This window comes from Globicephala melas, chromosome 2 (assembly GCF_963455315.2).
Source record: "Globicephala melas chromosome 2, mGloMel1.2, whole genome shotgun sequence".
NCBI classification, from domain to species: domain Eukaryota; kingdom Metazoa; phylum Chordata; class Mammalia; order Artiodactyla; family Delphinidae; genus Globicephala; species Globicephala melas.
The window spans coordinates 51,975,634-51,989,571 of record NC_083315.2 but is presented as its reverse complement, the minus strand read 5'-3'; the positions used below and the strand labels follow the sequence as shown (position 1 = coordinate 51,989,571).

Genomic DNA, 13,938 nt, shown 5'->3' with positions numbered 1-13,938 from the left:
GAAGTTTAAACACTGAAAATGGTAAAACTCAAGGAGTAGAGATTGTGACACCAGCAGTGAGATATTGCTCTAATGATTAAAAAGTATCTCATCCCCATCTTGTCCACAAGTGTGTTTACTGTGTGTAGATTTCCAGATCATGTTATTTTCAGTTGTGCAGTCAATGGCTATGTCTGACCTCATTTATACTAGGGATGAATATAAATGACAGCCTTTTTACTTTAGTTCATTTTTCAAGATCCAAAAGACCTGCCTTTCAACATTTCTCAGGAAAGGATCTGAGATTACCTAGTTGATACTTCTGTCTCCCTGAGGGTAAATATCCTGCCTTTTTTTTAAAACAGGGGAGAAAGTATGGGATCAAGTATATGTGTGATTTTTCCTAATAGAGGAAGGTATTTTCACAGACTTACAAGCAAAGTGAGCTCCAGTAGTAACTATTTCTAGTGTAGAAGAAGGCCTTCCCTGTACAAAGTGCTTAGCTCTTAGGAAAGTGCTGGTATGTTGGCATCCACCAGTGTCAGGGTCTTCTCACAGGCGCCTCAGGCTGGGGTGGGCCTCCCTGAGCAGAATGTGGAGGATTTCAGGAGCAGGCACTTGCTTTGTGGGCCCAGTGACACAGGAACCCCTAATGCTGGGGCCTTCTTTGTGCTTCCCCGCTGCACAACGGCTCCTGGATTTGGGGGATGCTTGAGGCTGAGGGGGGTTTGCAAAATGCCAACTTAAGAAGCCTTCCTTTCATTGCAAAGTTCTGTGGATGGAAATAATTCTTCCAAAATTAATAGCAAAATCTTTTCTTTTCATTGCCAGATATTAAAAGTGTTCATCTTTTCCTTGATGGTATAAAGGTTCCATGTGGGGCTAAAATTTATGGGTCACTCACTTTAAAAAAAATCCCCTATGTCATCCATACACTGGAGATGGGCCACTAGCAAAGAGGTGAAATGAATAAAAGAGGATTCACCCCACACAACCTCTGGGCTGCAGATTGTGAAATGTAGACCGTGACTGTAATACTTCCTTTTCCTGATAAATAATTATTCAGTTCACCACACTGAGTAGTCATTTCTCAGTTTGTTTCTTATTTTGGAGTTTTATTTTCTTACACTAGTTCCACCACACTTTATTCAGACACTGATTTATGTCTAACAATAAAACAGAAGTGCCTCCGTAGATACATAGTCACAAAATTGTTTTAGGAACAGTTGCTTGTATCTGCATATCTAGGGATTATCATGAACTCCTGTAACCTTGAGATCTCCTTTGTGCCCAGGATTAAGTTTTGCTGTTGGAATTGATATACTTTTCTGCATGAAAATCATAGGCTGTAGAGGAGGCTAAAAGTAAGTAACAGTCCCCACAGTGTGATAAGGACTCTGCTAATGGCTGGCACCCCCTCAGAAAAGCCCACTGCAGTTGGGATAGATTTATCTGATGACATCTTCTCAGTCTGGGATGAGGCCAATAGGCAGGGGTCTGCCAGGTGGGACAGGTAGGAAGGTCCTCAGTAAAAGGCAGGATGGCAGGTATGTGACACGACTGGGGACTGAGGGATTGATGTGCTGTTTGAAGGCCATGTGGGTGTGTGGGCTGTGGACCTGCAGAGACTGAGGCTCTGAGGCCATGTGTGGTGAAGAGTCAGCTTCACCCTCAGCTCTGCCCCAGACAGACCCTGCTCTGGGGAGTGTGCAGACCCTTCCATCTGAGTATGTGCACGTCTGACTTCACGAGAGATTAGTTCAAATCCAGATTCATAAATAAACCATCATCGTGCCCAGAGAGCCAGAGCAGAGGTAGATTCATGTTCCCGGAGGAGGGAATGTGCAGCACTCCTGAGAGAGGTTTCAGAGGCCTCAGGGTGTCAGGGGCTTCCGAGTTGCTTTTTTTTTTAATTTAAATTTTTATTTGTAAAAACATTTTTTTTAGGTTCACAGGAAGGTACAGAGATTCCTCATATACTCCATGCCCCGACTCATGCATGGCCTCCCCCACTATGAACACCACCTCCAGTGGGGGACATTTGTTATAGTCAGTGAACCCATGTTGACATGTCATCGTCACCCAAAGTCCACAGTTTGCACTAGGATTCACTCTTGGTGTTGTACATCTGTGGATTTGGACAAATATGTAACGACGTGTTTCAACCATTACAGAATCATACAGAGTAGTTCCACTGCCCTAAAAATTCTCTCTGCGTCTGCTTCCTAAAGGAAGAGTAGTTCCAGCCTTTGTGTTCCTAGCACTTTGCTTGGAAGTCAGAATGATAAAGGGCTTCTTCTCCCATTGCTGAGTACATCACACATACCCACTATTTCTATGAAACTAAATGACACAGTTTCAAAAGAATTGTAAAGTAGTCTAAAGTGGACCGCGTGAAAAAGAAAAGCAGTTCAAAAGTAGAGAACTGAGTGTTTAAGAGGGAATTGGGGATTGAGTCAGCAATAATAATAAAAAAATATGAGAGGGACTAAAACAATCAAATTAAAAATCATATTATGGGAGAAAGGCACAATTTAGAGATGTGTACATGATTTAAGGATGTAAATTTTTATTGCGGTTTTGATGATAAGCTAAAGCCTGATAAAGTTATGGCTTTTCCCCCCTAAATATTCATTTAACAATCAAGGAGAGAGAAAACCACAATTTCCTCCTCCCACTCGTCTCCTCCCTCCCACTTTTCTGCTTCTTTTATTGAGATTATTCATACTGAAGTTTCAGTTTCAGACATTCTCCCTGCAAAATAAAATGAAGTTGCATTTCGATCTCTTGTTTAACAGATTGATTTTCATTGTCTTGTCTCTCTTGGAGTTGTTTATGCTTTTTCTAGTTATAGAGGAGATTAGAAATGGTTCAGATGGGTTGAAGAGAATCTTTTTTTACAAAGCCTCAATCACATACTCTGGCTTTGTCATTATAACATATCTAAATGTGCACAGTTCCTCACAGAAATTACCCATCATTTGTTTCAGGCCTTGTATGGAAGCTGCATACAAGGGAGCTTGAGAGTTTATTTTTGAGAATATTCACTGTAAGAAACCTTTTACTAATGGAACAAAGAAAACTAATGCTTTGATACCTATTCTCTGCTATCAGTCTGTCTCATTTAATCTTCATGAGATCATGGTAGAGAAGATACTGCCTTTCCCACTTATTTGTGAGGAGTGAGCTGGAGCTGATGGGGATGGAGACCCCAGAGCAGTGATTCTGACTCTAGCCCACTGTGTTTCTGCGGTCATCAGGAACGTGCAGCAGCAGCACCTAGAGAGCTATAGTTCTGACTTGGAACTTGAGATGAAAAGGGCTCAAGGGTGAGTCTAATGCTAGGATCGTTTTCCTTTTATTAAAAAAAATTAATAAACTTCATTTTTTAGAGCAGTTAAAAAAAATTCCCAGCTTTGTTGAGATACAGTTGGCATATAACATTATGTAAGTTTAAGGTGTTTGGATATATATATCCAGTATACTGCGAAATGATTAAAACAATAGGGTCAGTTAACACTTTCGTCGCCCTACATCGTCTTTTTTTGTGTGGGTGTTGAGAACTTTTAAGACCTACTCACTTAGCAACTATCAAGTATATAATACTGTATTGTTAACTATAGTCACCATGCTGTACATTATATCCCTGGAACTTATTTATCTTAATACTAGAAATTTGTGCCCTTTGACTAACAGTTACGCATAAGTACCCCCGCCCCCTCCTCCCTGGAAACCAGCAATCTACTCTGTTCCTGTGAGTTCTGGTTTTTAAGATTCTACATGTAAGTAAGATCATACAGTATTTGTCTTACTCTTTCTGACTTATTTTATATAGCATAATTTTAAATTTACAGAAAAAGTGACTAGAAATCACAGTTATCATATACCTCTAAACACACACACACACACACACACACACTCTCTCTCTCTCTCTCTCTCTCTCCTCGTATTATTAACATCTTGCATTAGTGTGGTACATTTGTTATGAGTGATGAATGAATATTGGCACATTATTATTAGCTGAAGTTTATAGTTTACATTAGGGTTTACTTTTGGTGTTGTACATTCTATGGGTTTTCACAAATATATTATGACATGTATAATATACTCACCATTATTTTATCATACAGAGTATTTTCACTGCCCTAAAAATCCTCTGTGCTTTACCTCTTCATCCATACCCTCCAAGCCCTGGCAACCACTGATCTTTTCACTGTCTTCATAGTTTTGTCTTTTCTAGAAAGTCATATTTGGAATCCTCAGTATGTAGCCTTCTAAGACTGGCTTCTTTCCCTTTGTTTTTAAAAGAACTGGTATAAGTCATCTGAGGATATCTAAGACTTGCAGTGATTGAGTCAACACGATGTGACTGTAACAGCTGTTTGTGACGGTGTGTCACCCAGAAATTAAGGGGGCGGCTGTGTAGATCATAGAGACGGGTTAAAAATCATTAGTATATGCTTCATTATATGATCCATAGCCAAAAGTATAAAACTTGTAGTATGGCATGCAGCCAGGAGGGGCATGGGGGTACATGGGGGCCCGTGAAACTCGCTGTGACATCTGTGAACCTCATCCCTGCTCCTCTCACTTTTGGCTGCAGTTTTGAGACATGAAGTCAACGACCATGTGGAATCACACAAGGTCAGGAGGGAAGAAAGTAAATTCCATTCCAAGAAATCTGTTAACCACTGGAGGATGTCCATTGCTTTGTAAAACTTTTCTGAAGGCACCTAAGCTCAGGAAAGTCCAAAAGAAGTGAAGGCTGGAGCACCACGGTGCCACCCTTGTTTTAGTCTTCTTTGCATCTATGCTGTTTAAGATTCATCACAGTTTTTGCATCTACAGTTTGATATACTTCATCAGTTTAGCAATAATGTTGGCCATTATTTCTTTAAATATTGCTCTGTACCATTTTCTCTCTCTTTTCATATCCTAGGACTCCAGTCCTGTGAATGTTAAACAGTTCTCCCAAGTCCCATTTGTCCCTTATGCTTGTGGTTTTATTTACATCCCTTTGCTCTCCATGCTTCAATCAGTGGAAACATTCCAGTCTACTTTGTAGCATCCTAGGTTGCTGCTCATGTGTCTGTTATCTGTTAAAGCCATCTGTTGAATTCTTTTTTTTAAAAAAAAATATTTATTTTATTTATTTTTAAATTTATTTATTTATTTATTTGGCTGTGCTGGGTCTTAGTTGAGGCATGCGGGATCTTTTTTTAGTTGTGGCATGCGGGATCTTTTTAGTTGCAGCATATGAGATCTAGTTCCTTGACCAGCGATTGAACCCAGGCCTCTGCATTGGCAGTGCAGAGTCTTAGCCACTGGACCACCTGGGAAGTCCCAGCCATCTGCTGAATTCTTCATTTCAGTTAATGTAGTTTTCATTTCTACAATTTTAATTTGACAGTTTCTAATAGATGTAGTGTCTCTGGTGAAATTCTCCATCTTGCAGTCTTTGTTTTGAACACGTTAATCATTCATTTCTAGGCTGATAGCTGCAGTATCTGGCCATCTGTGGTATCATTTCTGTTGTCTCCTTTGTTGCTTGGCCCCATGTTTGGTCTGCCTGGTAATTTTTTTTTTTTTTTTAGAACTATTTGGTCACATGTGTTTTTTTTTGTCTGCATCGGTTCTTAATTGCAGCATGCAGGATCTTCGTTGTGGCATGTGGTCTCCTCATCGTGGTGTGCGGGCTTCTCTCTTGTTGTGGCGTGCGAGTTTTCTCACTCTAGTTGTGGCACACAGGCTCCAGGGCGCGTGGGCTCTGTAGTTGTCTGCCTGGTAATTTTGATTATGTGCGAAAGTTGTAGAGACTTCACGCAATGTTCCCTCTCGTGTCTGGAGGTCAGAGCTGGTGTAGGGGCTGCTCTGCTGTCTTGCTGAGGCTCAGCTGGGCTGTGGTCCCCACCGCCGCAGTCTTGGGAATAGCTCCGCAGGAGTCCCACCTGAGGACTTGAGATGCTTCCCAAGGCAACTCCAAAGTGGTCCAAAACTCTAATTTTTATATTTCGGACAGCATAAAATGGCTGAAAATTCTGCTCTTTTTAAGCCATTTTTATGACTGCTTTATCACCTGTGCAGATTAGTCTGTAAACGTGTTGAGGGAAACACCGTGTGCTGTTTGGCTCATTTCCTCGTCATTCCGTCTCTCTAAAGCCTCACCCCTCCTGGTAGGGCTCCTTGGCTAACCCAGACTCTGTTTATGCCTCGGCTCTGCTGGGTCCCTCACTCCTAGCAGCCACTCCCCACCAGCTCCTGCACATGGAGGCCAACAGGAGGTAAGTTCTGGGGAGAGAGGGCATGTGCCTTGAAGTGCAGTCTACCTGCTGACCCTGCCTTCTTGGTGTTGGGCCTCTTAAATCAGTTTTTAAATATGTAGTTTTATCCAGGTTTTCTATTTGTTCTTAGTGAGAGTGTTGATCTAGGGCAAGCTTTCCCATCATAGCCACACACCTTTGATTTAAAATTTTAAGTTTAGGTGGAATAAGTTTGATTTCTAATAGTTGGCAAGGAAATAATTTGGAGCCAAGAGTTAAGCCCTATGAAACTTTACTGTGCGATTTTCTTCTTGCTTCAGTAACCTTCCCAGATGTCTTCAGATTAGTGAGAAGGGAGGGCTTTCTGAAGTCCATTCTGTCCAGGTTTTCATATAAATGATGACTCTTTGAGGGAAATTAATGATGTATTTCTTCTGGCAGCATTAGCTTTAGAGGAACAGAGCCATGGTCTGTTTGTTGTTGGTTTTTTAAGAGGATGGTCTTGTATGTAGTTTTAATATCCTTTTAAGAAATGAAAAACAATATTTATATTTATATATATTTATAAAGTGTGTGTGTTTGACATTTGGTTCTTCACTAGACATAAAGCCCCTTCCAGGGTAACAGCAGTAGAAATAATGATGGTATCTAAAATTTACATATTATTAAATAAATCAATAGAATATTGGAAGAGCCACATGGCATAAATGGGAAAGATTTCTGGAACTTAAAAAAAATCTCCAAGAATGAGAAAGAAGATGGCATTTAAAGGCTTTAAAAACTAGTGAAGTCTTTTTAAACCAGAGATCCAGTGAGCCTCAGTCTGTAGCAGGTACCCATTTGACTGTGAACCCTTGAGGCCAGCACCCACATCTCTTTTTGGTCCCCTGGGACTCAGTTGAGAGGCCCTGATGAGTGTTTGTCGAATGAATGAATAAAAATCATTTTCAGCCTCTACCTCTCCTCTTATGTACCCATCGTGCATCTCTGTGTGTGAGTGTGCACATCCTGCATACCCATACACTTCCCATGTCTTTAGGTTACATTTTGATCAGTGAATAGATCCAGTTACCTTGCTCTAATTGTATTAGCTATTACACTGCTGCAAAATTTAATCCTGACAAACCTGTGGAGCCTGTTGATATCATCAGCCAAGTTTATGGCTAATAGAGCTTAGGTGTAGGACCCTCAGATCGTATCTCAAAGTCTGTGCGTCTGGAAAGATGATAGAACCAACACACACACTTTAAAGGAAATCAGTGGGAGCTATGCTAATGGGCATGTCTTAGATAAAACCAGTGCATTTAATTAATTAATTTATAGTTCTACCATTTATTTTATTTTTTTAACATCTTTATTGGAGTATAATTGCTTTAAAATGGTGTGTTAGTTTCTGCTTTATAACAAAGTGAATCTGCTATACATAAACATATATCCCCATATGCCCTCTCTCTTCAGTCACCTTCCCACCCTCCCTATCCCACCACTCTAGGTGGTCACAAAGCACTGAGCTGATCACCCTGTGCTATGCGGCTGCTTCCCACGAGCTATGTATTTTACATTTGGTAGTGTATATATGTCCATGCCACTCTCTCACTTCATCCCAGCTTACCTTTCCTCCTCCCCATGTCCTCAAGTCCATTCTCTACATCTGCGTCTTTATTCCTGTCCTGCCTCAATGTTCATCAGAACCATTTTTCTAAGATTCCATATATGTGTGATAGCATATGGTATTTGTTTTTCTCTTTCTGACTTACTTCACTCTGTATGACAGACTCTAGGTCCATCCACCTCACTACAAATAACTCAATTTTGTTTCTTTCTATGGCTAGTAATATTCCATTGTATATATGTGCCACATCTTCTTTATCCATTCCTCTGTCAATGGACACTGAGGTTGCTTCCATGTCCTGGCTATTGTAAATAAAGCTGCAATGAACATTGTGGTACACAACTCTTTTTGAATTATGGTTTTCTCAGGGTATATGCCCAGTAGTGGGATTGCTGGGTCATGTGGTAGTTCTATTTGTAGTTTTTTCAGGAACCTCCATACTGTTCTCCATAGTGGCTGTATCAATTTACATTCCCACCAACAGTGCAAGAGTGTTCCCTTTTCTCCACACCCTCTCCAGCATTTATTGTTTGTAGGTTTTTTGATGATGGCCATTCTGACTGGTGTGAGAAGATACCTCATTGTAGCTTTGATTTGCATTTCTCTAATGATTAGTGATGTTCAGCATCCTTTGATGTGTTTGTTGACAATCTATACCTTCTTCAGAGATATGTCTATTTAGGTCTTGTTCCCATTTTTGGATTGCTTTGTGGTTTTTTTTTTCTCAATATTGAGCTGCATGAGCTGCTTGTAAATATTGGATATTAATCCTTTGTCAGTTGCTTCATTTGCAAATATTTTCTCCCATTCTGAGGGTTGTCTTTTTGTCTTGTTTATGGTATCCTTTGCTGTGCAAAAGCTTTGCAGTTTCATGAGGTCTCATTTGTTTATTTGTGTTTTATTTCCATTTCTCTAGGAGGTGGATCAAAAAGGATCTTGCTGTGATTTATGTCATGGAGTGTTCTGCCTGTGTTTTCCTCTAAGAGTTTTATACTGTCTGGCCTTACACTTACGTCTTTAATCCATTTTGAGTTTATTTTTGTGTGTGGTGTTAGGAAGTGTTCTAATTTCATTCTTTTACATGTGGCTGTCCAGTTGTCCCAGCACCACATATTGAAGAGGATGTCTTTTCTCCATTGTATATTCTTGCCTCCTTTATCAAAAATAAGGTGACCATATGTGTGTGGGTTTATCTCTGGGTTTTCTATCCTGTTCCCTTGATCTATATTTCTATTTTTGTGCCAGTACCATACTGTCTTGATTACTTTAGCTTTGTAGTATAGTCTGAAGTGAGGGAGCCTGATTCCTCCAGCTCCGTTTTTCTTTCTCAAGATTGCTTTGGCTATAAGGGGCCTTTTGTGTTTCCATACAAACTGTGAAATTTTTGTTCTAGTTCTGTGAAAAATGCCATTGGTAGTTTGATAGGGATTGCACTGAATCTATAGATTGCTTTGCGTCGTACAGTCATTATCACAATGTTGATTCTTCCAATCCAAGAACATGGTATATCTCTCCATCTGTTTGTATCATCTTTAATGTCTTTCATCAGTGACTTATAGTTTTCTGCATATAGGTCTTTTATCTCCTTAGGTAGGTTTATTCCTAGGTATTTTATTCTTTTTGTTGCAGTGGTAAATGGGAGTGTTTCCTTAGTTTCTCTTTCAGATTTTTCATCATTAGTGTATAGGAATGCAAGAGATTCCTGTGCATTTATTTTCTATCCTGTTGCTTTACCAAATTCATTGATTATCTCTAGTAGTGTTCTTGTAGTATCTTTAGGATTCTCTATGTATAGTATCATGTCATCTGCAAACAGTGACAGCTTTACTTTTTCTTTTCCTATTTAGATTCCTTTATTTCTTTTTCTTCTCTGATTGCTGTGGCTAACACTTCCAAAGCTATGTTGAATAATGTGGTGAGAGTGGACAGCCTTCTCTTCTTCCTGATCTTAGAGGAAATGGTGTCAGTTTTTTACGATTAAGAACAATGTTGGCTGTGGATTTGTCATATATGGCCTTTATCATGTTGAGGTAAGTTCCCTCTGTGCCTACTTTCTGGAGGGTTTTTATCATAAATCGGTGTTGAATTGTGTCAAAAGCTTTTTCTGCATCTACTGAGATGATCATATGGTTTTTCTCCTTCAAGTTGTTAATATGGCTTATCACATTGATTGATTTGCATATATTGAAGAATCCTTGCATTCCTGGGATAAATCCCACTTGATCGTGGTGTATGATCCTTTTAATGTGCTGTTGGATTCTGTTTGCTAGTATTTTTTGAGGATTTTTGCATCTATGTTCATCAGTGATATTGACCTGTAGTTTTGTTTCTTTGTGACATCCTTGTCTAGTTTTGGTATCAGGCTGGTGTTGGCCTCATAGAATGAGTTAGGGATTGTTCCTCCCTCTGCTATATTTTGGAAGAGTTTCAGAAGGATAGATGTTAGCTCACCTCTAAATGTTTGGTAGAATTCACCTGTGAAGCCATCCGGCCCTGGGCTTTTGTTTGTTGGAAGATTTTTAATCATAGTTTCAATTTCAGTGCTTGTGATGGGTCTGTTTATATTTTCTATTTCTTTCTGGCTCAGTCTTGGAAGGTTGTGCTTTTCTAAGAATTTGTCCATTTCTTCCAAGTTGTCCATTTTATTGGCATGTAGTTGCTTGTAGTAATCTCTCACAATCCTTTGTATTTCTGCAGTGTCAGTTGTTACTTCTCCTTTTCAATTTCTAATTCTATTGATTTGAGTCTTCTCTCTTTTTTTCTGATGAGTCTGAATAATGGTTTATCAATTTTCTTTATCTTCACAGAGAACCAGCTTTTAGTGTTATTGATCTTTGCTATTGTTTCCTTCATTTCTTTTTCATTTATTTCTGATCTGATCTTTATGATTTCTTTCCTTCTACAAACTTTGGGATTTTTTTGTTCTTCTTTCTCTTATTGCTTTAGGTGTAAGTTTAGGTTGTTTATTTGAGATGTTTCTTGTTTCTTAAGGTAGGATTGTATTGCTATAAACTTCCATCTTAGAACTACTTTTGCTGCATGCCATAGGTTTTGGGTCATCGTGTTTTCATTGTCATTTGATTCTAGGTATTTTTTGATTTTCTCTTTAATTTATTCAGTGATCTCTTGCTTATTTAGTAGTGTATTGTTTAGCCTCCATGTGTTTGTATCTTTTACAGTTTTTATCCTGTAATTGATATTTAGATTCATAGTGTTGTGTTCGGAAAAGTTACTTGATACAATTTCAAATTTCTTAAATTCACCGAGGCTTGATTTGTGACCCAAGGTATGATCTATCCTGGAGAATGTTCCATGAGCACATGAGAAGAAAGTGTATTCTGTTGTTTTGGGATGGAATGTCCTATAAATATCAATTAAGTCCATCTTGTTTAATGTATCATTTAAAGCTTATGTTTCCTTATTTATTTTCATTTTGGATGATCTGTCCATTGGTGAAAATGGGGTGTTAAAGTCCCCTACTATGATTGTGTTACTGTTAATTTCCCCTTTTATGGCTGTTAGCATATGTGCTTTCCTTATGTGCTGAGGTGCTCCTATGTTGGGTGCATAAATATTTACTATTGTTATTTCTTCTTCTTGGATTGATCCCTTGATCATTATGGAGTGTCTTTCTTTGTCTCTTTTAATTGTCTATATTTTAAAGTCTATTTTGTTTGATATAAGAATTGCTACTCCAGCTTTCTTTTGATTTCCATTTGCATGGAATATCTTTTTCTATGCCCTCACTTTCAGTCTGTATGTGTCCCTAGGTCTGAAGTGCGTCTCTTGTAGACAGCATATATACGGGTCTTGTTTTTGTATCCATTCAGCCAGTCTGTGTCTTTTGATTGGAACATTTAATCCATTTACATTTAAGGTAGTTATTGATATGTTATCTTCCTATTACCATATTCTTAATTGTTTTGGGTTTCTTATTGTAGGTCTTTTCCTTGTTTTATGTGCCTAGAGAAATTCTTTTAGCCTTTGTTGTAAAGCTGGTTTGGTGATGCTGAATTCTCTTAGTATTTGCTTGTCTGTAAAAATTTTAATTTCTCCATCAAATCTGAATGAGATCCTTGCTGGGTAGAGTAATCTTGGTTGTAGGATTTTCCCTTTCATCACTTTAAATGTATCCTGCCACTCCCTTCTGCCTTGCAGAGTTTCTGCTGAAAGATCAGCTTTTAACCTTATGGGGATTCCCTTGGATGTCATTTATTGTTTTTCCCTTGCTGCTTTTAATATTTTTTCTTTGTATTTAATTTTTGATAGTCTGTTTAATATGTTTCTTGGCGTGTTTCTCCTTGGATTTATCATGTATGGGACACTCTTCACTTCCTGGACTTGATTGACTATTTCCTTTCCCATGTTAGGGAAGGTTTCAAATATAATCTCTTCACGTATTTTCTCAGTCCCTGTTTTTCTCTTTTTCTTCGGGGACCCCTATAATTTGAATGTTGGTGTGTTTAATGTTGTCCCAGAGGTCTTGACACTGTCCTCAATTCTTTTCATTCTTTTTTTTTTATTCTGCTCTGCAATAGCTATTTCCACTATATTATCTTCCAGGTCAGTTATCCATTCTTCTGCCTCAGTTATTCTGGTATTGATTCCTTCTAGAGAATTTTTAATTTCATTTATTGTGTTGTTCATCATTGTTTTCTCTTTAGTTCTTTTAGGTCCTTTTTAAATGTTTCTTGTATTTTCTCCATTCTATTTCCAAGATTTTGGATCATCTTTACTATCATTACTCTGAATTCTTTTTCAGGTAGACTGCCTATTTCTTCTTCATTTGTTTTGTCTGGTGAGTTTTTACCTTGCTCCTTTATCTGCTGTGAGTTTCTCTGTTTTCTCATTTTTCTTATCTTACTGTGTTTGGGGTCTCCGTTACACCTGCTGCAGGTTTGTAGTTCCCACTGTTTTTGGGGTCATCCCCCAGTTGCTAAGGTTGGTTCATTGGGTTGTTTATGCTTCCTGCTGGAGGGGACTGGTGCCTGTGTTCTGGTGGATGAGGCTGGATCTTGTCTTTCTGGTGGGCAGTGGTGTGTTTTGGGGCGTCTGTGACCTTACTATGATTTTAGGCAGTCTCTCTTCTAATGGGTGGGGTTATGTTCCTGTCTTGCTAGTTGTTTGGCCTATAGTGTCCAGCAGTGTAGCTTGCTGGTCATTGAGTGGAGCTGGGTCTTGAGATGGAGATGTCTGGAGAGCTTTTGCTGTTTGATATTACATGGATCCAGGAGGTCTCTGGTGACCAATTTCCTGAACTCGGCTCTCCCACCTCAGAGGCACAGGCCTGACGCCCAGCTGGAGTGCAAAGACCCTCTCAGCCACAAGGCTCAGAAGAAAAGGGAGAGAAAAAAGAAAGAGGGCTTCCCTGGTGGTGCAGTGGTTTAGAATCCGCCTGCCGATGCAGGGGACACAGGTTTGTGCCCCGGTCTGGGAAGATCCCACATGCTGCGGAGCGGCTAGGCCCATGAGCCATGGCTGCTGAGCCTGCGCGTCTGGAGCCTGTGCTCCGCAACGGGAGAGGCCACAACAGTGAGAGGCCTGCATACCGCAAAAAAAAAAAAGAGAGAAAGGAAGAAAAAAATAATAAAATAAAATAAATGTTATTAAAATAAGAAATTTTAAAAAATTATTAAAGATAAAAAAATTAAAAAGTAATAAAAAATTTTAAAAAAGAAAGAAAGAAAGAAGGAAGAGAGCAACCAAACCTAAAACCAAATCCACCAGTGATAACAAGCACTAAAAACTAAAAAAAAGAAAAAAAAAAGGACAGAACCCTAGGATAAATGGTAAAAGCAAAGCTATACAGACAAAATCACACAATGAAGCAAACACATACACACTCACAAAAAGAGAAAAAGGAAATTAATATACATATATATTTATATATAAAAAGAAGGAAGAGAGCAACCAAATCAATGAACAAATCTACCAGTGATAAACTCTAAATACTCAACTAATATAAACATAAAAGCAGAAATAAATTAGATGCAGAAAGCAAACCCCAACTCTACAGTTGCTCCCAAAGTCCACTGCCTCAATTTTGGAATGATTCTTTGTCTATTCAAGTATTCCAGAGATGCAGCG

General features: G+C 39.0%; 1 protein-coding gene across 1 annotated transcript in view; it reads left to right on the top strand.

The window, feature by feature from the left end:
- The window catches only part of GABRG3 (gamma-aminobutyric acid type A receptor subunit gamma3), a 606,363-nt gene that overhangs the window by 78,292 nt on the left and 514,133 nt on the right, over positions 1–13,938 (top strand). The window lies entirely within an intron of this gene.